The 25,464-nt window shown below is 43.5% G+C and overlaps 1 protein-coding gene across 2 annotated transcripts in view; it reads left to right on the top strand.

The window, feature by feature from the left end:
- Positions 1-464: 464 nt before the first annotated feature.
- JADE1 (jade family PHD finger 1) overlaps positions 465-25,464 on the top strand; it is a 297,514-nt gene continuing 272,514 nt past the window's right edge. Inside the window, exons 1-3 of one of the 2 annotated variants that reach the window (XM_039879621.1) lie at positions 465-594; positions 1,755-1,867; positions 20,859-20,995. The gene's annotated coding sequence lies outside the window, so the exon portion shown is untranslated. The remainder of the gene's footprint in view (positions 595-1,754; positions 1,868-20,858; positions 20,996-25,464) is intronic. The other variant, XM_039879633.1, reaches the window with a different exon arrangement.

The raw sequence follows: 25,464 nt of genomic DNA on the forward strand, positions 1-25,464 counted from the left end.
AGGAACACAAGGAAGATTTCTTTAGGGGTGCAGTGTGGTTTGGTGCAAGCATGAATTATGGACAAGCATTACACAGGTCCTTCAGTTTGTCCCCAGCCATCTGGGTATTGCTAAACACATCTGTTTCTTCTCCTGGAGAGGATACTCCAGCGCTGCCACACAATTTAAGTGATGTCAGGAGAGGGGCTTCCATTTGTCCGCTTCTCAGGTTTGCAGGGATGGTTCTTGGAGCCTTGGTTCGCCGTGATTGGCATTCATTCTGGGCCTGGGTACTTAACTTTGAATTTTGATTTGGGAATTTGCCAGGTGTGACATTTTGCCAGGGCCTTCCCAGTCTGTTCTCTGCTGTTTTGCTTCTGAAGATTTACAGCTAATGAAGGGATAAAGAAAGGTCACGGCAAGAGGAGGCAGCATGTGGTGGTGACTCATGGTCTGGGCCTGGTGTGGAGCCAGTTTGGGTGGAACGCTCCACTGGCTGCCGCGCTTGTTTTCACATGGCTCTCTGCCACGGCCCTGCTGGAAGCAGATTCTCGCCTGTTGCTGGTCAGAGGGAAGGCCCAGTCGTTCTCCTCATCCCCGCTGTCATGGACTCAGGTCAGGCCAGTGAAGCCTTGTGGCGATTTGGCTAAGAATCTCACAGAGTGGGGGCTCAGGAGCTCAGGATACAGTAGGCTGGGCCAGTCCTGGGAGGGGTCAGGTCTGAGAGACCAGCCACAGCTACAGCTAGAGGACATTGACTGCAGGGGCTGAAGGAAGTGGGGAGAGGCTTGTACTGGCAGGCAGGGCTTCTCAGCCTTGGCAGTTATTGACATTTTGGATCAGATAGGTAATTTTTTTGCTATGGGAGGGACTGTGCTGTGCATTGCAGGATGGTTTGCAGCATCCCTGACTTCTACCCACTAGATGTCAGTAGTGCATCCCCATGCCTCCCCTTTGTCCCCTGACAAATGCAATCAACAGTCTCTAGACATCGGCAATGTCCCCCGGAGGCAAAATTACCCTCTTTGAGAATCACTGTAGTAAGGTTCAATCCAAGGCATGTGGCCAGTGTTAAGAAGATCCATCTCCATCATGTTTTCCTCATCTTTTTTAATCATCCTCATTATCGCTAAAATTCATTGTATACTTACCATGTGGCAAGTACTCTATTTCGTATTCATTATCTCATTTAATCCACATAACAATCCTAGGATGAAGAAACTCTTGTTGTTCCCATTTTATGCATAAGAAAACTGGAATTTATCAAAGTGACTTGCCCAAGGTCACATACCTGGTATTTGGGGGCTCAAGCACAGGTGGAGGTGTCTCTTCCTCATCCGGTAGCCACATGTAATGGGGCTATAATATGGGAGTCTGTGAGAAAGCTGAGGTGTAGGAAAAAGCTGGCATGAGGCATAAGGGGGCTGCCAGCTGGAGGCAGGGCCTCCACTTAGACTGGGATTCTGGAGAATACGATATACCCTCTGGGAACAATTAAGAGCTTACATGAACTTGAATATCAGGTAGATTCAGAAAGAGATCCAGCTACTGGACATGAGATGCAGGTCAGAGATTGATCACAGGTAAACCTCCACTTAATGTCTTCTATCTGGTCGTGACACCTGACCCAAGAGATATGACACCCAGCGTGAACATGAATGTGCCTTTTTCACTTCAAATACTGTCTGTTGGACTGTGGTCTCCCACCCCAACCTCCATTCTTTCCTGAGGACCAGACTTCTTCCTGAATGTCTGCTTCTTCTGCTTGCCCCCAGGTGCTCTTGGTCGGGGGCATGTCTATTGAAAGGACTGGACAACATGAGGTGTCAGTTATCTCTGGCGCACTAAAGACCCTGACACATGACAGCTCAAGCTGGCGTGATCTCAGGTTTGTGTAAAATACTTATAGTTTATGGGAACTGGTATTTGGGGCTCAGGCACCGGTGGAGTGTCTCTTCTTCATCCTGTTGCCACATGTAGTGGATGATTCTGAATTGAATGCCAGTAGTCAGAGCCAACCCTGGGAAGGTTTGTTCAGTGACAACTGCACTTTTTAAAGGAGATTCAGGGCTTCTGACTGTGCGGTTTCCTCAATTTCAAGGGCACCTGTGAGGATGAGGAAGCTTACTTGAAACTAAAGTGAGCCCTTCCCATGGTCCTCTTAGGAGTGTTTCTCATTAGTGGGCAGAAGGGATTTCGGAGTGCGCTGGTTTGTAGTCTGCCTCATACCTAGAATCAAATGGCCTTTGATTGGAAAAGGACATCATCAGGTAGCACGAACTTCAATTACACGGACTTCTTCTCTATCCACACCCAGTTAATTAGCACTCAAACTCATGTGCAGCGTGGGAACTGTGAACACCCTTGCAGAAGGGACAGTTCCAGCTCAGTTGCACAGGGCCTTCCTGGGACCAGCAGTACTTTGGGGACTTCTGCTGCTCACATTCCTGGTGGGTAGTGATGTCCCACCTTCCTCAGGACATTAAAGTATATTTTTAACAGTCACTACATAGATCTCAACATTCCTGCAAGACTGCGAAGTCATTTCCCTGTGCTCTGAATCCCCTTTGCCATGCCCTGGTTGTCCTGCCCTTTCTAGAAGATGTTGTTGATACTTGCTGGTTCAGTGAGGTATATTTTGAGAGGACATCACAAAACAGCAAGGCTGCTTAGAAATTTTTTGCTTTTCCTCACTGTTACCTTTAACGTGTCTTTTAAGTATTAAAAAGAAATACATGTATATTGAAGACAAATTAGAAAATACAAATAAACTACTAAGAAAAGGAAAAGAAAAGTTACCTTATAATCTTGAAACTCAGATATAGCCACCGTTAACATTTTGGTTGTTCCTTGTGTTTTTGTTTTGCATTTTACAAAGGGAGGGGATAGAAGAAATTGCCATAAGACATGTGGCATATTCTTACTAGAATGTTTAGTGATGTTACATAAATCTTTTGATTTCTTGGCAAAGGGGTCCTGATAATTTTAGAAGATATACATGGTTTTAGAAACCTAATAAGAAATGCTATATTTTTCTCCTTGCTGATAAAGGGTATATCTACAAGAGAGTGTGTGGGCATGCGTGTGTGTGTGTGTGTGTGTGTGTGTGTGTGTGTAAATGGACTGTCTGTGGCTTCTGAAAAAGAAATTCTTTTGCTAGATTTGCTGACTCACTGCCAAACCCTGCTGCAAGAAGGGAGCAGATTTTGAGTTATCCAAGCCAAACATTTGGCCCTCCTGGTTTATTGGCCACTGTGACAGACTTCTTCTCACACCTCACTCCTCACGTCTTCCTTGTTGGCATGTGGACGTATCTGGCACTTTGTTCATTTTGCCTCCTCTTCTCCATGTCTTTCATTTATTCTTTATCATTTCTCAGATCTGTACCGGTACCACCCAACTCCCTAACGTGCAGTGTCAGAAATACCCACAGGCTTCCTTCCTGAGGTCACTGCAGGAATTCGCTATCTCTTCCTAAGAGCTTTTTGCTCATGTGCATGTGTCTTCTCAGGGCTTCTGTGCTACAACGAGGAATGCTCAGGAGAGGGAGCCTGACCCACTCTCATTTGCTCACAGTCCCTCAAGGAATGGCTCTCTGTTTCCCTTCCTAGCTCAAGGTAATATCAGGGCACACAACTGACCACACGTTTTGTCACTGCTGAGGTGGACAGACTTGGTGAGATGAGGGTGAGGAACGGTATGACTTCATGGTTAATTCCTCACCACACTGGGTAAAAGATAAGTTTGTATAGACCGGCATGACCAATAATGCTATTGCTGGGAGACGGCATCCTAGGATCATAATTTTAAAAAGTTAAAAAAAGAAATGTCTAGCTGTAGTTGGCAAAGAACTAGACATAGGGAAAGATACTGTAGCCTGCCGTAAAGGATCACGGGGTGTGAAGGAGACTGGAACCGCAAGGGCTTTATATGAAGAACTTGTTTTCCAGCTCCATCAAGTTTTCCCCCTTCTGCATCCATTTTTTGGTTTGAAAAGTTTGGAAAGAATCCTGAGTTAACATGAGGCTAACAATAATTGCTTTCTGGTTCCAGTAATTGCTATTCTAAGCTCTAATCACATAGTCACTCATTTAAACCTTACAAAAACCCCATGGGAGAGTCAATCACCCTCATTTTACAGATGTGGAAACAGTACAGACTTTATGAGACCTACCCAAGGTCACACAGGTGGTCAGCCACAAAACCAGCATCTAGGCCAGGAGCCTAGCTTCAGATACCACACTCTGCTTTGCCTCCTTTTGCAGTAGATCAGGTGATAAGATTCTGAGTTCCCATCAGAGCTCTAGTAATAATTTGCTGTGTTATCTCAGGCAGGTCTTATCACCTCTCTGGATCTTAGTTTCATCATTTAGCCAAAAAAATTCTATGATCCTGTGGATACATTTGTGCCATTCCCTCCTCACTCCTGTAATTTTTGGATGCAGCTAGAGAGAGAGATACAGTTTGCTTCCGAGGAAATCCAGACTAGGTTTTGCATCTAGCTCTTCTTTTGGTCTTGATTCTGCTTGCTTTGCGAGAGAGAGAGAGAACTGCTGTCCTACAGCAGGGTCTCTGTTATCAGCAGAGAGAATTCCCTTGTGGCAGCTGATCAGTCTCATTGGGCCAATCAGACTAAGTGATAAAGAGAGCTTGTTATAACTTCCACAAGGAAAGGTTTGAGAGGACAATCCAGGGAAATGGAGACATTCTTCAATTAGGAAGTACATCATTTCATGTTGCCAAGAAAAAAATTTAGTCCCTACAGTGGGGACATGTTGAAAAGAGACGTATGGTTCAGAGGACAAAGTACTAAATTAGATGAGGGAAGTGCCTTTTTCCTACTAATTTGCCACATATTCCCAGCAAGTCATTTGGCCATTTTAAGATTCTGTTTCTTTGGGGAGGTTGCTTTGATGCAACCTGAACTATCATCTGTAAAACTCTGCAAATACTGAGTTTGGATGATATCGTTCAACCTTGAGAAGTTGAGGTTTCTGGGCTTCTCATCAATCTGTAAATCCGTTAGGGTCTCTGCAGCCTGACACCTGCTAGTCGAGCAGCACTCTCTGACCCGTTGTTGGTTTGAGCCAATTCCAGCAGCGTGGGGATCTGGCTGTGCAGAGAACCTGCTCTCAGCGGGAAGGCTGCTGCTGACCTGAGCAACACAGATCACCCACAGCTCTTGTCGTGTCAGGCTATGGTGCCACTGAGGTCGAGCTCTTTGTGACAATGGTGATAGCGACATGAAGGATGGGGCGGTAGTGTCGACTTTGCTGACTCCTCATCAACAGTGAAATGACTCTCTTTGTAAGGTACAGCCTGAGAGACTGTGCATAATGTTTGTGAAGCTAGTTGTGTTCTAGGTGTTACAGGATACTTGGGACCAACCTTCTAATTCTTTATGTCTCAAAGCAAAATTCATTCCTTTTCCCCTTCTGTGAATAGGTAAACATTACCCACAGTCATGTGCTAGTCTTTAGGAAAAAAAAAAAATACCCCAGCCTAAATTTCTGATCCCATTCTTTTATAATGTTTTTTTGTTTCCTGGCTTTCGTTCCTTGCATTCCAAGACTCTTATTATTTCTGCTTCTGACCTTTATGGGAATGCCTCACGACACAACTTCCATTAGGTGAGATCATCATTCCATAAATGTCTAAGCAGTGTGCCTAGGAGGAGAGCAAATCTTTTCCCTGACATAGGAGAAGCTGAGTCCACATATGGTCCTGAGGTGGAGGGGCAGGTGATGTCAGATGGAAGACTGGAGTCAGATTGAGAAAAGTCCCCTATGTCACATTAAAAAGGTCAGAGTTTAAGCTATAAGTAACAGGAAACTCACAGAAGCTTTATACAGATCTCTCTCTCTCTCTCTTACACACACACACACACACACACACAGACTCAGGCCTCTTATATAATCAGGGTTAGTTTGATATGCACCAATTTCGTGTGAGGCTCTGCAGTAGGTGCTTGGAGTACAAATATGGATAAAACATGGATCGTGCCATTAAGGAGGAGTCAGAACTACATTGAGACAAAGAATTAATATAGGAAGAATTCAGATTAAATGGTTAGTCTTTATGCAAAAGTTTTTAGGGAAAAGATGGACAAGTTTAAAAATTTCAATAAAAAGAGCTCTGATGTCGGTGTGGAGGGTAAAATAGAGAGTATAAACTGGGAAGTGTTAAATGTCAATTTCCATTCAGTGTTGGTTGTCTTCATTATTATAATGATTCCCATCACGTTTGGTCCTTGGAGGCATGAAATCGGTATTACCCTTACTTTGGGAAATCCTATCCAGTGGATGGATTTCCTTCTAGGATTCAGTGGCTAACCCCCACTTGGACAGAAGAAAACAAATGATGACACGGAGAGAAGTCAATTGGTGCATGGCCAGATTTGCTTCACATACCAAGAGTTCTTGCTTGTTTCCAAATGTTCTGGGTAGATGCAGATTAGTTGGAGATGGTCCAGCTAAGACTTCTTATGAATAAAAAATATTGCTATAATTAAAATCTTTCAGGCCTAAGTTACCTTTCCCCAATAATTCACTTGTGATTTATACTTAGAGACATATGTAATATCAAATTACCTAAGTGGAGGGAACAGGAAGGGAAAGAAAACTAAGCTCTATTGGAAGGATCGGTTGTCAGAAGATTGCTGACTTCATAAACGACTTGAGCTTTTTTTCCAGGCAACGCTTGCTGCATTCATAGCTTTGTAATTTGGTTACCTGTCACTCAGTTTATATGTGAGTCACCCATAAAGTATATGCACGGAGACCAGATGCACTCATTACGAAGGTGGGAGGACACCCTGTTTAGCAACAGCGGCAAATTGTGGGGAAAGGATCATTTTTCATTAAATGACATTAAGACTGAAATGGCAGAGCTTTTGCGTCTGGCTTTAGAGTGCTAGCTTTGCTCCTGTCAAGCTGGGCTCCTTGTCTTGGAGCCGCAGTTTTCCAGTGTAGGGTGGCACGTTTGTTCCGCTGAGTGGGGCAGGCGGCAGGGAGAGGATAGTGGTGAGAAGGATGGTTAGGGAGGCTGGAGGAGAGAGAATAGCTCTTTATGCAGAGTCATTTGTGGTAACTTAAATTTGCTTCAGAAGTGACATTCTGACATAGCTGAGAGAAATTGCCTATTTATTTTTAAGGCTCCACATTATTCTTTTCTTGAAATGATTTTCTCTTCTGGACCCTACCTAGTGAAATCTTACCCATCTCTCAAAATCCATTTTATAACTGACTTCCTCCTGGAAACTTTTTTCAAGCATATATGAGCATATTAAATTCAAACTGATGATGTTATGTTTAGGAGTAAGAAAACTTTGAGGCAAAAGTGAACACATTATCTGGTGTCAAACCAAGGTATATTTAAGGTTATTTCATCAGTTATTTCTAAAGCTTTCTTCCATGACTTGTAAAATGATGGTTTCCACCTAGCATTAGGGGAATGAATTAGTTGCTTTTAGGATGGAGAGTGTACTTTCCTTTTGTTTTCATAGGAAGAAAACAAAACAAAACAAAAAAGATGTTGGGGAATTTTCTTAAGCAGTTACGTGTTCAAGAGCCAGCTAGACCTGGAAAATTAATTCACTCTGCTCTGAATTTGGATGCAGTGTTTTATCTCTCGACTTGGCTGTCTGAGTGGTCCATTTTAGCCGTGGAGGCCTACCTTCGAGATGTTTTGGCAGCATAGAAATGTAGAGCTACATTAATTATTAAACGGTGAACCACAGTGCCTGGATGCTCTTTTGTGCAGCTAGAGTCCTATCTGGGTGCAGGAAGGATGAAGGCCCTATACAAAATAATGCACTTAAATCTCTCTTTCTTGGTCAATCAATTACTGACATAATCTCTTGACTATTCACTTTGTAAGATGAAGATATTTATATCCCCACCCTTTGTGCTGTATAAAACTACAGCAAAGGATATGAAATTTTAAATTGCAAATCTAAGTGTTTACAGATATCATATGCTCCTGGAGGAAATATCAAACCACTTTCTATTTCTGTTCTGCTCTTGTATTACCCACATGGCACTTTCTCTCAACCCTGTCTTCAACTGTGTGTGCTTTCTTGGGCTGAGCTCTGAGGATCAGGCCTGTGGATCTGAAATGGACTGGGATTCTGGCCCGGCTGGGAGTCAGTGTTGGAGTTGTGGTCAGGACTCAGGCTAAGTGGTGACAAGAGAAATGGCTGGCAGGTGGAAAGAGGCTAACACCAGTCCTGGAACAGGTAGGTTTGGGAAGCAGGGAGTAGGAGGAATGTATTGATCTAATAGTTCCAGAAACCGAGTGAAATAAACAAGTCCTTTTTATCAGGAGACAGCCTAAATTTACACCTCTAATGCCACCTCCAAAGAAGACCCTTTTTTCTCTGAAGGCTGCAGGCCTCTGTTGGTTAGATATTCAGTAAGAGAGGTGGCTCTCTGTGCAGACTTTTTTGACACTTTGTTTTCGAGTAATGTTGTGCGTCCAGGTGGGTTTGCATTTCTTTGAGGAGTTCAGGTTTTCATTTCACCAGAAGCGAGACTTTTTCAAAATTAGGTTGTTTTTCAGATCTTATCTGGTGAAGAAAACATTTGAAGTATGCATACTCGTGTAGAAATTATTTCAGACTGAATGCTAATTGATATATTCATTCATTGCATGCAGCTGTTATTTATTGAATTCCTAATACTAGGAACTGAGATGATAAGAAAGAATAAGGTATTGTCTTCCTCCGAGAGGCCCATAAGGAGCTGTAGAGGCAGAGAATTACCTATAGAAAGTGTGATGAGCACTATAGCCATTCCGCTTGGCACTGGAGAATTTTAACATAACTCTGCAGCCGTAGGTCTTTGTATCTAATATTGTCCTCTAACTAGGAGGTTTTTAAAAGATCAATCTGATATATTGGCTAAGTGTACGTTTGTTCATTTAGATGAAACATTTCATAGCATGTGATTTTTTTGATCTACCGCTATGTGCCCTACATCCCCAAAAAGACTAAAATGGATTGGCCTGTGTTTCTCACACTGACTTAGAAGTACTACAAATGCTGTAATTGTTAAGTTTGCAGTGTCAAAGAGAAATTTTTTAGTTTAGAATTTAATCAACCTATCTATTTCTGCTGGAAGCACTAAATATATATTATATTGTACACTTTTAGATTCTCCTCTCTCTGAAAACAAAACAAAACCCTACTCTTTATTAATATAATCTTTTCAAAGGTGACCAAGAAATTGTTTTAGGTTAGTTCCTATTTAATGTAGTTTGCTGAATAAATATTTATTTTGAGATGTGAGATCTGCCTGTTTCTTATTAGAAACCCAAATGTGTGTGTCTATGTGTCTGTGTGTGTGTGTGTGTGTCTATGTGTCTGTGTGTCTGTGTGGTGGTTGTAGTGATGGTGGGGGCACCCATTCCATTCCAAGACATCAGTATTTTTATTCATTATTATTCATTAGTTCCTCTTACAATATGAATAGAAGGAACAAAAAAACATTTATAGATCACTTAAAACACTTTACTAGAAGAAAGGGAACAAATTAGCCCACTTGAATCACTAGCTTTACAGAGGAGAATGAGCAGAAGATATATTTAATCTTTCATCAAAGACTTTATTTGAAATTACTAATATACAGTTCCACTCAGAACAGCACTAAATGAGTTATTAGAACATTTAAACAAGATCATTGTTTTTATTAGCAGCATTATTCCGTACTCCTTTTGTTAGAAAAACACCCTGCAGTGTGTGCAGATCTGTTTAATTGCAATGCTTTTACATTTTCCCTCAAATGTAGTTGACTTATTTTATAAATATTTCAAGTACATAATTGCTATTTTGCTTTAATAAAAATCACAAGTGTATTTAGATAATCTGTGGGGTTAGACTCCATTTGTTCCTGTGTCAGGTTTACAGGAGGTAGGTACTACTTGCTGACTTTATGGACTGTGATCCGGGGGGAGGGCCTCACTCCCCCACAATCCCCATTGTACATTTTTGGAATGAACAGCTAAGTGATAACAGTGAAAGCTGTGGATGTGGGCTCCAAGCTCAGTTCTTTTACTTATCAGTCGGGTGACTTTGGATACCTTCTTTATCTTCTTTTAGCCTCTAAAATGTTTTGTAGAATTTATTGAATATAATAACACCAAATTTGTCAGACTGAGATGAAGATAAATAGATAATATTAAGCACCTAACAGAGGGCCAGACAAACAGTAAGTACTCAATGAATATTAATTTCTTTCCTCGTTTGGCTGTTTTCGATTGATAGAAGAGGTTTGTAAGGAGATTCTTGAGCTTCTGATCCCAGTCAGCAGAGACCCATCTGATTTTTTAAAAAAAATTATTGGAGTTTAGAGCCCCCGATTTAATCCAGGAACATCTCTTCTGTATGCTGTGCAGAGAAGTGTATCTCTGTCCTCATCCACCCTCAACTTTTTGGTCCAACAGTGATCACAATAGCAAATGTGAAGTTGTAGTGCCCATCTGGAATGGAAGAAAGTGGAACAGATGTAGAATCCAGGGCTTGGCTAAGGGTGCTGGGAAGTTTGCATAAGATGGACTGTCTGGGAATTTACAACAGCAGATGTCTTTGCAAGGATGTGGCAGTGAGGAAAGGACGGGAGGGGTGTGGTCCTTCGTCCTGGAGCAGAGGCAGCTATGTGTATCTGCGAAAAAAATCCATCCCATAGTCATTGATTGCCGTTTGCTCCAAGAAAATATCTGGGAAATTGCCCATGTTCGTCACTTAACCTTGTAATTCTGTGCCTACACGGGCTGCTCACTGCTCACTGACACTTTGAAATGAAACTGGTTGCTTAGATCAATGGCGTAGTGCAGTGACTTCCCATACAGACACATCTTAAGGCCTGTGCGGGGGAAGATAGGTTGTAGGCCTGAGCTCCTGTGGCTTTTACGTGCTTCTGTCCTGCTGTGGGCACAGGGGTAACTTTACCTTGAATCATAGCTTGAAAGTGTGGGATATACAGTGCTTTCCCTGGTATTGTTGCCCAGAGAATTAATAGAATTTAAGACTGAGTAGACTTTGTTGTTATTTGTCCCATATACTATTTCCCTGGGCCAGTTTTCAACCTACTTTAGAAATGTAATGGAAACTGAGGCACAAAGCTGAATTTCAAATGCCCGTCAGTCATTCTGAGGTCTGGAGAAACCGAAGGCTGACCTGGCATTTCTACCCATTCCAGACTGACCTTATAGGATCACCAGGCCTTCCTGGGAGTGGATGCCTTTTCTGTGCCTCTCGCAGGGCCCAGGGCAGTGTGTTAACCACAAAATAATTGCTCAATATATACTTTTTGGATTAACAAAATTTTATGAGGCAGACTCTTTTCCTGTTTCCCACTTAAACTTGTGGACAGCTGTACTTTTTATTGTCATCATCATTAATATCATCATTGTAATTGTCACCAGCAGGAAGCATCTCTCAACCACTATGCAAGGAGTCGTGCAAAGAAAAATTAGAGACATAATTTAAGTGGTTTTGAGGGCAGGGACCAAATCTTAATCGACTTTTTATTCCTAGAGCCTTGCACAGAGCTGGTCTCCAGTTGCTGAGTGACACCTGGAGAGCGAGTGTGTAATAAGAACAGATAACGAAAAGGCTGCAGTGGCAGGAGAGCAACCTTTTCCATTCCCATTTTTCCTCCTCTTTATCAGACCACCTCCCCAGTGTCTCCCACCCTACTCTTGAAAGAAATTGTTTAGTTCGTTGAAGACGTGTGTACAGTATCTCAGTGCTATTACTTGGATCTACTGAGGTGAGCACAGAATGCAGGATCTTGGCTGCCTGGAAATTTACAGAGAGAATTCTAGAAATAGATCAATATCCCGCTCTTGTTCTTTCTCTTGTGCCCAGAACACCCACTGAAGTCGGGAGGAGCTGGGGCGTGTGTGTGGGAACAGTAGAATGGGGGCCTTTGTCTGTTCATTTGAATTGCATTCTGTCATTTCACTCCATAAGGTGATTCTGAAAAATGAAAGCATCTATAAGGCTGTTAATAACCACGTTTCTCCCCTAATCCTTGTGATTAAGCCTTTGGGACTGCCAGGTGCCTGCAGCTTCCTCGCACAGCCGTGAACAGTTTTGCTTTACCACTTGACTACACTGAGATGCTCTGACTGACCGTGCCAGCAGAGTTGCTGATGGTGTTTCCCTCCCCTGTTGGTTAATTTAAAGTCACACCGAAAACAGAGAGTAAAATTTAAAATAATATTCTACATCACACAAGTCATTCTTCAGTTGAGAAATAATAAGTCAGTCTACCCTTTATTAGACTACTCCCAAAGAAGGTTTTATGTCAAAATGTCACAGCTAGTTTTTTCCACATTTTGGTTCGTTCCATCCTGAGTGTCTCGTGATCCTGGCATTTCATTCTCCCCGTTGCATTTACTGCAAAAATGTCCCTCATCTCCATAGATTAACTGCTGCCTCCTCCCCAGGGTTCCAGTTTATACCTGGCAGTACCACAGAGCAGAGCAGAGTGTGGTCCCCAGAAAGACTGCTTGGGTTCAAGACCCAGCCTGGCCATTTGCTAGCTCTTGTGACCTAGAAAAAAGAACAGACTCGCTAAGCCTTCGTTTCCTCATGTGAAAATTAGAATCATAATAGTACCTACCTCCTGGGTTGGTGATGAAGATTAAACCTTTCCTGGCACATTATAAGTGCTCATTAGATTGTAGTTTTATTATTATGGGAAAGAGAAAAGCAGTTCCCAACGTCCAGGAACTAGGCTGACAAAGAGAGGTTTTGATGCTCTCCTGCTAAACATAAACAATTTCACAAAACATTAATATCAGACCACTCTGTGACCATGGAGGATTAAGGGGGAACAAGCGACCACTGTGTAATCATGTTTGAACACATACCCAAACATGGCCATTGTTCAATCCAGAAACATGACCAAACATTTTTTCATTTCTGGCTAATATGAAGGACTGCTGATTCTTTACCAATTACAGCTAAAGCATCGCTCCATAGTCTTTCCTATTTCTGAGTAAGATTTATTCAGATACTCGGTCATGGAAATGCTCCCACTTCCTGATAGCATCCGACCCAGAGCAAAGCTCCCTCCCCCAAATTATCGAACTGAGCCCAAGTTCTATGAAAAGTTCTTTTTAACAGTTTCTTACCAGACACCCCATGGTTTCATGTGTTCTGCTTTGCTACACATGCAGTAATCCCAGCTTATTCAACTGTACATGAGTTCCTGGTGGTCTCTGGCTGGAGGACAATGCCTTTTGATAAACATAAGTGACAGGATTTAAGCGCTTATAACACAGAGCAATGAAAAGGACATTGGGGAACCTTAGACAAATTATTTAATGTCTCGGTTAGTTTTCTCATTTTTTAAAATTAGGGGATTGGATTCATGGATCTCTTGGTCCTTTTCAGCACCAACATGCCATGGGTATCTGTCAGACGCTTAACAAACTTAGGGTGCCATAGAACAAAAATTATTAACTTGGAAATGTTCTCAAACTTCCTATCTTTCCTAGCCTGCCAAGAGAATTCTGTAATTACCAACCCAATTACTCCCCTTCGTCCACCTTTTTGTGAAGAAGCTCTGTCTTTCTGGGAGATGAGCTATTATGCTGAGAGTAGAGGTAGGAGGGGAAAAGAAAACCACACCGGCTGGGGATGGAGGAGGAGGTTTTCTGGGAATCACAGAGAGTGGTCGAGAGAGACATTCAAACATCAGAAGGAAGTAGATGAGAGGAAGCAGGGTAGAGAGGAACATACTATGTAGATCATGTATTTAGATACCCTTTATTACCTTTAAAAAATAAACAAGTAGATAAAAGGATTGATTATTAAGTAATTTGTGCTATTGATTGTACTTCTTGAAGGGAGCGCTAATCAAAAACTGAGCCAAGTGGGCTCTGAGTTTATTAGGATTTCAGCAATACATTTCTTATATTATCAGAGAATCCACCAAAAAGTTAAAATCATTTCAAAACAGTTATATTTCTCAAAGAAGGCAATTGCAAGTGAGAAGATGACTTAGATCAGGGAGGTGACAGTGGCAGTTGTAGGAAATGGTCAGAGTCTAGATATATTTTTCAAGTAGAACTATTAGGTCTTCCTGATGAACTGGACATAAGTTATGAAAGAAAAACAATGCAAGAATGACTCCAAGTTTTTGGTTTGAGGACCTGAATGAATAGAATTACCACCAACTGATACATAAACCACGGTGGGGCAGGATTCGGGGGGAAGAGCAACAGTTCCACCTGGGATGTGTTGAGTTTGAGGTACTCCCTAGCCATCCTCATGAAGATGTCAAGTAGGCAGTTAGATACCAGAATCCGGAGTTCAAGAAGAGGTCTGGGCTGGAAATATAAATTTGGGAGTTGTCAGCAAGCAGATGGTATTCAAAGTCACAAGGGGATGAGATCACCAAGCAAGGGAATGTAGACTGAAAAAAAAAGAGGACATTCTCAAAATTGCTAGGCAGGGATTTTTTTGGCCTAGGTAAACTCACTGAAAAATTACTCAAAAATGTCCAACTATGTAAAAATCCATGCCTAATATCCCAACATTCTTTATCCTTGTGGAACTAACAGTTTGATACATGGGGGAAAAAAAGAATTAACATGAAAAATAATACTCTGAACAGTAACATTTACATTGTACTTGCTATATGTTGGACACAATGCCGAGGACTTTATATGGATTATCACATTTGATCTTCACCTCTACTTTATGAAGGGGTTAATATTGCTATATGTTGTATGAGGAAACTGAGGCTTAGAGGATTTAAATAATTTATTTAAGGCCTCACATTAGTAAACAATGAGGCTAGGGTTGGTACCCGGTGATTTGCCTAATCCTGCCATTTTGGCGGTTATATTTTAGTGGCTGTGCTATTGTGCCTCAGGTCTTGCGCAAGAGCAGAGAGAGGCCTGGAATGTTTGAGCCCGTCAGGATCCCTCCTCACTGGCTAGAACAACCTGACCAAACCAACATGAATACACACAGCAAACCTGTGGCTGAAACTTTAAAGATGTGAGGAAAAGCCATTACCCAGAGTGACCGCCTCTCCAAGAGGGGTCCTAGGGACTTGGTGTGATGGGGGAAGGGCCACAGGGCAGGAAACTCAGGTTTCTCAGGGCCAGGATAACTGCAGGCAGTGCAGAGGGGATCCCAGGCTCCAGAGAGAACCACCTGCTCTTGGGTCCTGAATGTGACCGGCCTTGTGTTTTTAAGAGCCGTGTCTTTCCTGAGATTTCTTTCTTTTGGCTTGCTGTTATTTGCCACTTTCATAAGCTATTGAACCACATCGCTGGCGTGAACAGTTTCAAAGCTTACATATTTCTTCTTGTAATCAGCTTAGTCGATCTTGTAACTATAAAGAGTGAGATGGTGAATCCTGAGCTCCCATTCTGAGTCAGAATTTATGACAAGAACGACGTGCTTGTGCCCAAACAGAACCATGCATGTATGGTAATATGGCACTTGAAATTTATGCACTTCCTTTTATCCAAGGAACAGAAAGTGCTTCTATAAAATGGATTAAGAGCCAACTGTCTGCAGCAGGCGATGAGAACAGTTCAAAATAGGACTTCTGAGGGAATTGCTTAGTTTCTGCAAGGCCAGGGCTCACACCAGACACCAGTTTCCGCTGCTGTTTCAACCCCTGATGATTTTAACTGCATCTTTGCTGCCAGTTGTGTAATTGAAGACATCTCTTCATCACTGCTGCTTGATGCTAGTCGTCATACAGGATTGATCCCTGGTGTTTGCTGAGGAGATGGCCAGTAGAATGGATCCCGGTCATTCCCTTCCATGGACTAACTAGTTAGCTCTTCCCCATAGTGAAGGCAATTCTGCAATTCTCTTTGCTAGCTTTAAAAACTCTAGTCTTGTAGATAAGCCCACTGTAATTCATAGCCCCACTATAAAATGAAATGGCTTCTGTATATCACGTACTTTAAAATGGCCATGGTGGGACAGGTCCTTGTATTAGTTACTTCTTGCTGCAGCATAACAGATTATCCCCTAAACCAAAATTGCCTTAAAACAACATTTATTATCTCCCAGTTTCTATGGGCCAGGAGTCCTCATGTGGCTTGACTGGGTCCTCAGCTTCAAGGTCTCTCACAGGCTACAGTCAAGTTGTTACCCAGGGCTGTGGTCATCACAAGGCTTCTAGGGAAGCATCCGCTTTCACTCCTGTGGTTTTGGCAATGTCCCGTTCTGCGTGGGCTGTTGGGCTGAGGCCTCGGTCCCTCACCAGCTGTTGATTGAGGTCTGCCTCATCTCCTGCCATGCGAGCATCGCAAAGGTGAGAGTGCTGCCAGATGAAGTCACAGTCTTTTGTGACTAATCACTGAAGTGACAGCCCATCGTTTCTGCCATATCTTACCAGTCAGAAGCGTGTCGCCAGTTCACACTTAAGGGCAGGGGATGACACGAGACGTAAAAACCAAGAGTCAAGGCTCGTTGGGAGCTATTTTGAACATTGCCCACCACAGTCCTTCACGTACTTGTCTCACTTTATCCGGGTAGTAATTGTCCAGTGCAGTGCTCATCTCCCATTTTATAGATCGGGCAATAAGTTCTTAGCCTCTTCTCCTTGCATCTGTTGATACTGAAGTTCATCTTCAGTGATTCATAGTGTTCATTTATGTATTTATTCCATGACTATGTAGAATCACAAGATATTAGGTGTGCTACTGCGCTAAGTGCTAATAAGTTTTTATTCTTGATAAAATATAGGTGTACACAAGCATGTGTTCCTTGATAGAGGGAACTAGTCATAAAGTATAAATACAGTGCTTAACTTATTGTTATACCAATAGGAAATATTTATAAGAATGACTAATAATCTATTTACAAATGTTTCAGATACGTAACTGGGAGCGCTCTCTGGTTTTGGAGTGTCTAGGATCTAGTCACTTCAATTTCAGAGATGAAAAAACTCATATGAATAGCAGTTTTGAAATGAACAATGCCCCAGAAACTGAAATGGAGAATTTCATTTCAGTCCTGTTTCTACCTCACCCTCTGTATAGGAACTGCACAGGAAAAGCCGTCATGTAACTTGAGTTAGCTCCACATTAAACCCACATCGATTACCCACCACAGGCATTAACGAGCCTCTTCACTGTATTGCTGATGAGATAATGCGCAAAAATAATTTTGTAAATTGAAAAATGCACTTAAATATAGAAGACGAATTTTAGAAAACATTGGTGCTGCTGCTTCCTTAACTCAGGGGAGCCGGCAAGGTGCCACGGGCTGTGCTAAGTGCTTCTTAGAATGTTGCTTATTTAATCCTTCTCACAACAGCTCTAAAAATCAGGGTCATAGCCAGTGGTCACTGGTGGCACAAAGGTTCAATTCTGTTTGCTGAGCTGGCTCTGGGGTCTGTGAATCGTTGGTGACCGATCGGAGAGTTCCAGGTGAAGCCCTCTGTACTGACCAAGTGAAACCCACACAGAAACAGATCTGTGCTAGCAAGCTTGCCCTTTTTAGAAAGATACCGCACCTTGTGAGATAACAGAAGATACTCTGGGATTTGAAAGTTAGAGGAGCTGCTGGTGCAGAGTATTTCTTGACTAGTGCAAAGGTGAGAGCTCTTCTGGGGGCTAGCATCTCTCAGACTAGATGTAGCCCAGAGACAGTGATGTGGTCATCTCCGACCACATAGGCAGTTACTCAGAGGCCAGAAGGAAAGACAAGTCCAGTTTAATAAAACCCAGCAGCAGGAATCTAGAGAATCAATAACTGTTGGTTGATGCCCACAGGGCAACTTGGAAGCAAAGTTACTCCAACTGGAAGACCTTTTACAGATAGTTATTTTTGAACAACAATCTAAGATGTGAAAAGCAGAAATAGAAATGATGGATGGCAGGAACCCTGACTTGCTGCCTTGAAATCATTAACTATGCTGCGGTTGATTTATAGCTTTTTATGGTGTGGTCAAGAGGTTCCCATGATTCAATACCTTTTTTTTTTTTTTTTTGTATCACCTGCCTCTCCTGGAGGGGAGGGGAGAACTATGCTAAAATAGTCTGTAGAACCAGTACTCTAAGTAGCAGCCTCTATAGCAACAGAGCAGGTAGGAGGTAGCTGCTCTAGTCTCTGTTTTTTACTTTTTTCCTCCCAAATATCCAGATTTCTTAGTGGCAAGAAAACACAAACACCAAAAACCTCATTAGAATTTTGGATTAAAGAAAGCTATCTGTCTTGTCTCATTTTTGATGCGCCAGCTGATAATTGGGCTATAGCTGAGTCTAAAAATAACATAGAGTACATTAAAATAATATTCCTTGGCTACATTTCCAAAGTGGTATTCTGGGACTTCTGTGCATTAATCCTGTAACAATAACAGGATTTGCGCTTTTAACTCCCTTGGTGTAGCTTTGAAAATCTAGCCTAAAGCAGCTAATGTTGCCGTTTAAATCATCCTCTCACTATCCTTAGGGAAATGCAGAGATTAGAAAAATGACAACCCAACTGCTCAGATGACCTGTACCTGAGAGAATAAGAGAAACAACCTATTTCCTCTCAGGAACTGGGCCGATCAATATAAATATTTCAAACGGACCATCATGTAATAAAGGCCTTAAAATTTGTATCCTGCTTCAGAGCACCCTAGATATTTCCAGCGTGGACATATCAAGTTTTCCACAGGCAAGAGAGACACTAAATAACTGGAACTGAACTGGGTTGCACATGTGTGAGTGTGTGTGTGTGTGTAGGGAAGGAAGGGGAAGGTAGCCGTCATTATTGCGTATGTTCCTGGTAAACATTCTTTTTTCCCTACAGAAATTTGGGCGTATCCCAGAAATTAGGTGCTGTTAATCATGTCAGCTAAAAAATGCATATCCTAAAATTTGCACACAGCTCTAAATTGAAGCTCTAAATAGCTCTAAATTAAAGTGGCAGGAGTTTTTCAATGATACCATTGATTGCATTTTATTAATTGAGAAAAAGAGCTTTTGTGTAGCTGTGGTTGTGATGGGCTAGATCTAATCAGTGTAGGTGCCACTAACAGGCTGGCACTGCTTTCGGCCTATAATGCCTTTGAAATTCTAAAACAGAAAAGGAGGCCAACACACTGAGCAATTATTTCAGAACAGATTGCCCGTTCACATTTCATAATACCACTGAAATACATCCTTTCTGGGACAGAGACTTGCTTTGGCTGTGAACGTCCAAGAGGTGGCAGCACCCCATGCTCTGTTGGCTGGCTGCATCCCTCCAGACAGAGCTCACCGCAGAGGTCTCATCATTGCGTCACCTGAAAGCCAGTTTGCAGGCGGGGTGGGGGGAGTGATGGAGGGCAGTTAGCATTTTGCATCTCAGTTCTTCCGGAGTTCAGGAAACAGCTGCACGGATTATTTAGTGGATTGAAAAGGTCTCTCTCTCTCTCTCTCTCCTCTCTCTCTCTCTCCTCCCCTCTCTCTCCTCTCTCTCTCTCTCTCTCTCTCCTTCCTCCTTCCCTCCATCCCTCCTCTTCCCTCTCCTCCCTCTCTCTCTATCTTTCTCTCTCTCTATCTGTGTCCCCCCCACAACACCCCTCCCTCCCTCTCTTTCTCTCTTTTCCTGAAATCTTCTGTCCTATGTAGTATCTTTCTATGATCACTTACATGTTCCCTGGTTCACTTCCTGAGGGAGGAAGAGTTTCAGTCGTCAAGGATCCCCTGAGACCTCATTTTCAATTGTCTGTACTTGTCTTTATAAACACAGGAAGGTGGGATTAAGGCAGCATCGTCAACAATCACTTTTTGGAGCATGTATATACGTGAGGCTCTTAACACATTGAGAATGTGACACTGTCCCCACCCAGAACTGTTCTTTTCTCTGGTCATTCTTCTAGCTCCCTCCCCCATTTCATGCTAAAAATACTCCACAAAACAAAGAGCTGTTGAGACCGAAACATCAAAACCTGCACAAATGGTAACACTATAGCCTGACATGCTAAGTGTGAAATGCCTGGGATGAAAAGCATCTGGCGATAATGACTGAGGGCGCATCAGAGCTGATCTAGACTAGCCAGCATGCAGGAATCTGCAGAGCCTGGTCCTCAGCATGAATGCTAGGCAGACTGAGGGCAAGACCTAGGACACGCTGAGGCAGCTTTGCCAATGGGGTGGATTGGCAGGATACAGGAGACGGGACTCTTATGGGAAACTGGTCTTGAGGAGGCCTAGGAAGCTGGAACTGGGGAGTCTGGTGCAGCTTAGCTGTGGGAGTTACAACCCCCATGCTGTCCACCATAGGCACTTGCCCTCTGTGTCCAAAGCTGCTGCCACCAACTTGGCTCAGCTTGCAGCTATGTACACCTTTCAGTTAGCTCATTTCTTCAGCTTAGTCTTGATTTTGGCACTCTCATACCCTCTGTCCCATGGCACATGTCCTTTGTATATATATATATCAGTTTTCACTAGCAACTCAATGACTATCCTCCTTAAATTCCCCATTTAATTTCCATAAAGAGAAGGGGACAGAGAGAGGGATGTATGGGGAGAGAGGGAGAGAGTAACTGAGACTTATCGGCTCAGTTAATCACGTGGTCACATAGTCCATGTCTGCACGGAGCTTTGCAGGCCAGACCACCTCCCTGGGGATGAGCCACACGACGACTGGCAGTCCCGAGTCGCCTTTATTAAAGACTTGCCCAGGGTGCTGCCCGTCTGGACAACGGGCCCACCATTTCCTTCAGGAGGGCTGTATATCTGGAAGGCACTAACATTTTGCCCCTTTCTACATACAAAGGAAGAGCAGCAGCGTTCCCTCCAACTCACTGATGCTGCGCGGTCCGGCGTCAGGGCACTGTGTCAGGGCACTGCGTCAGGGCACTGCTGTCTTGGTGGCTGCTCAAACTCTGTGAACTCTTTACCTCTTTTCTTCTTTGCAGGAATTCAGTCATGCGACTTGGAGAATGCCCCTAAAGGTGGCAATTTACAGTCAACCTTCAGTGATTCCAGAGGCTCGGAGAAAGGGGAGCAGAACCTTCCTGTGAACCATGATGTCATGCAGCTTTGCGCAGCACAGGTTTGTTTGGGCTAGGCTCGGGGAGGGAGTGGTTGGATTAGGTACCAGTCTCCTTGTTATAATCAGGTCTTCCTCAGTAAGATCTGACTTATATTTCAGTCCAAAGACAGATTCTCAGTGCTACCTCTAGGTGCCATAACATATGCAGCAATGAGCGACTTACCTGTTGCCCAGTGAGTTGGCGGCATCCCTGGTTGTGACAGCCAAGCCATCTGGAGCAGGGTCGAGGGGGGCACACGGGATATGACAGCTGCTGCAGCTTCTTGCTTTGGCCTTGGCCTTCCTCGAGCCCTTTCACCATTATACCCAGGGCATGTGGCAAAACGAGGCAGGCCCCACGAGGCAGCTTATTTGCTCTTGGTTACTTCCAATTGAGCTGCCAGGAACTTGAGGAGCTCTTTCTTCATCTGCCGCTTGTGTCAAAAGCCTGAACATCCCCTCCGTTTCTTCCACTCGTGGCCAGTCTCAGCCATAAGGTCTTGATGGGGATATGTCACTTGTGGACGTGAAGGTGAAGCAGGGAGCAAACTGTAGTTAGGTTTTCAGTGGTGATCGACCCCTTCACCACATGTATAGGGATTTTTGTATGTGGTAAATTTGGTCACTAATTATACTGCTTTGTGGCATCACATTAGTCATTTATATCTGAACTTCAAAAGTATACATATTATTTAATGTTTCTTGATGTTAAGTTTGTGCTGTTTAATTAGACTGAAAGAAAGAAGGGCTTCTGTACCCCTAAGCACTTCCTAAACACAGTGTTATGCAGGAGTAGGCACTCGTGGATATTGGTGGAGCTGATTTGACTCGATTTCACTGCCATGTTCAGTTCAGATTTATTATTAGGCTCCAGGGAGTCTAGATCCTTTCTAGTCATCTGTTTGGAAACCTGAGGGTACAGATTCATTTTCACCGACTTTCTAGCTTCCACCCTCTTGCTCACTTCAGGGCAACGTGGCCCCGAGGAAATGTTTTCTGGTGCTCAGAGCCCCAAGTTTCCAGTGGGATTCAAACATCTCGGAGCCTTCAGCCTTTGACTTCTTACCCTGTGCTTTCCTCTTAGATAACACCGTCACCCACCTCCTCTCCTAGTAGGGTAGGTGAGGTTATGCTGTGGTAACAACAGCTTCCAAAACTCAGTGGCGATTCTGCTTCACAGAATGACTCTAGGACCCAATTGGCAGACAGTCTGTCACCTCAGCGTGTGCTGCTGGGAATCTCTGCTGCAGAGGAAGCGAGTGTAGTTAACTAATTCTTAACTGATGCTTCCATCCAGAAGGGACACACATTATATTTGACCATATTTCATTGGCCAAAGCAAGTCGCATGGCCATGCTTAACTTCTCTGAGATGGAGAAGTACAGTCCTTCCGTGTCCCTGTAAGAGAAGGGAACCGGAAGTCCTGGTGGCCTCCGCGGTGCTGACCACATCCCCTCAGGGAGCCGGGAAGTTGCTGCCTTCTAGTTCATTCTTCAGGGAGGCCTGGAACCCTTGAGAATAAATAGATGCACTTTGTCCTTTGGTTTCGCAGGAATTAAAAAACAAAAACAGCCTGTAATAAAGATGATTTACGTCAACAGAAATGTTCTTTTCTGTATTATGTCAATATCAGGTTTTTTTGTTTTTGTTTTTGTTTTTTTGGTCAAATCAGTGATCAGAAGTAATCAGTGAAACCCTTTCTAAAAGGCATCTGCAAATACGGTGTGTTTGTAGTAGCCAGGTCTGCTCATGCTTCTGATGCTTCCTGTCCCTCACGGTCACCCGAAGGCCCAGCAGCTCAAAGACTCCTTCTCTGTAGAGCAGAGTCACTTGGGACTCATAGGCTATGGGGATCACTCTTTATTCCCTGCCCTATGCCCTATTAGACTCTTTCAGTCGCAAAGCAAGATCCCAGGTCTTCAGAAGCAGACAGGGATTTGACGTCACTCACTCAGTCATCCTGTGTTCCTCACGCACTCAGAAACTCCCCTCCCTCTAAAGGACCAATTGGACAAGAAGTTTATTCAGAAAAGTACTAAGTTCGGTTGTCAACTCTCTTTAAAGCAAAGTCAGTGGACTGTCACTATGAATGCCAGGTAAGAGCCGGCCACAATGTGATTGAAAGAGCCTCTGCATTAGCATCTGAAGATTGTTAGTCTCGGCTCTGCCATGTTCTAGCTGTGTTACCTTGGAAAAATCACTCAGCCTCTCTGAACCTTCATTGGTAAAATTAGGATAATTATACTTACCTTGTGGGATGGAGTATCCTGTCTTTAAAACATAAATTATAATATCTACCTCTCAAAGTTGTGGGAATTTAAATTATTTTGACAAAGATTTTTATTTCTGGGCAAAATATATATGTACAAGTATGTATATCCCAAGCTGGGAACTTCTTCCCTCCTTCTTTGCTTGCTAATTAAGAGTCATAAATAAAATGCTGACAAGCTGCAGTCTGCCGTCTGTGCTGTAGCTGGAGGGCTGTTTTGACTTTGCCTGACAAATGGCTAACCAGCCGCTCCCACCATGCCCAACTCAAGTGTTCAGCACTGAGAAATCCAGCTACTGCCAACAGCATCTTATAAACTTGTCACTGTTTACTTACTTGGTGACAGTGTTTTTGTTCACTGATCATCCCCGAGATTTCACCCGTCAGGGTGTGTCTGTTTCCTTCAAAATGCCAAAACGCCATTTAAATACAATCCTTTCCCAAACTGTGTGAAAATAGTGAAGATCCCTAAGTGAGACTCGATGCCTTTGCAATTTGTCGCCATGGCAGTGCAGTTGGGGTGGGATGTTGTCTTAAGAGAGCAGTAGCTGGATATGCATGGGACTTTATTAAATGGACGTAAACTTTAGAGCTGCTTCAGCTCTCTACTGGCCAAGACTTCTAGGTAACTTGTCAAGTAGTGTGCCAGAGACAGCTCAACCAGCTCGGGAGAACAGGTTGTTAAATGTTAAGGAATTTTGCAAGGTGGTTGATGTCATGTTGGGAGACTGAAATCAGCCATGGTGGAGTGTTTACACCATGAGAATTGGCAAACAAACACTACAAATTCAGGCTTCTTCTCCCAGAGAGCTGTTTGCTAAACATTTACGAACTTGCCACTATATGTATAACCAAGTCTTTATGCATCCGGGTCAAACCTGGGTGTGAGGGTGAGAGAAGGGGCGTCCCAAACTGGAAGTCTAAGTAAAACTCTGGTGCTGGATGAAGGGGCAAGGGAACTTTTACTGAGCCCCTGGTGTGTGCCAGGGTCTCTTGTAATCTAGATTGGGACTGTTACATATCAGGAGGTGTCTAACAAATTAATGGGGCGATCCTACTAAAGCTGTGCCAATATGAAGGATGGAGAGACCCCAGAGCCTGACTCAAAGCTGGTTGTGAGAGAGGAGAGCTTATGCTAGGTTTAGCATAATGCCTGTCACTTGAGATTCTGTCCAGGCCCTGACTGAGACTGATAGGGTGTCGGGGAGGGGCATCAGAGAAATGCTTTAAGTCCAAGCTGAAAAGGCCGCGTCAGCAGAACTCTGTAGCACAAGGCAGCATGTTGGGATTTAGCATCCTGTTTGTTCCAGAGCCTCGGCTGCAGCAGTTTGGGGATAGCAGTCGCCTGGCTGACCCACGGGAGCTCAGTGAGATGGGCTCACTTGTTGCTGAGCACTTTTTCAAGAGAATTTTGCAAAAGGCCACAGTCCGGTTTGAGCAGATAAAGGCAAGGGGCAGTGGGATTTATTCGTGTGACCCCATATGACTTTAGACTGATCGGGCAAGGGGGAACTGGTGGCACATACATTTTCTCAGTGTGTTCTCACAACAGCTGTATGGGGAAGGTGTTACTTTACCCATGTTATAGATGAAGAATCTAAGGATTGGAAAGTTTGAGCAACTTGCCTAATAGGGTACAGGAAGTGGCAAAACTGAGATTCAGACATGGGACTGTCTGACTTCAAACCCTCCGGGGTCTTTATGACCTCCCTTGATTCCGTATCTCTGCATATTTACCTGTCCTTTCCTCTTTCTCATCTTGGGGAAAGAAGGCCAACCTTTCCGCGTGAGCCCGTGGATTCTGTGCCCGCCCAGTTCCAGCTCCAGAGTCCCCTGGCTCCGTTGTGCATCTTTAGGTTGTCCTTCTCCACAAACTTCCTCCCCTCAGCCTGTTCCTTATTCATCGCCATCAGTCACCTGGGCTGAGTGGCTGTGTGCTGCCTTTCTCACTCTTCTCACCAGGAGCCTTCAGCTGCATTGAACTCAGTTCAGGTTCTCTTTATTCTTGAAACTCTCCAGTCCTGGGTCCTGTGACTCACTTGTTTTTTTTTTTCTCTCTCTCTGGTTACTCCTTTGGGTACTTCTGGCTCTTCTCTTTTTTCCCAGTCCTTGAACTACAGGCCACAGGCTCCAAGAGTGTCGTTGGGTCTCGTCTTCTTCTTTAGTCTTTCCCCTATGAGGCTCCCTTTGGCCTCAGCTGTCAGTGCAGACAATCTCAGAT

The sequence above is a fragment of the Pteropus medius genome, unplaced genomic scaffold (assembly GCF_902729225.1).
Source record: "Pteropus medius unplaced genomic scaffold, Ma_sr-lr_union100, whole genome shotgun sequence".
Lineage (NCBI taxonomy): Eukaryota > Metazoa > Chordata > Mammalia > Chiroptera > Pteropodidae > Pteropus > Pteropus medius.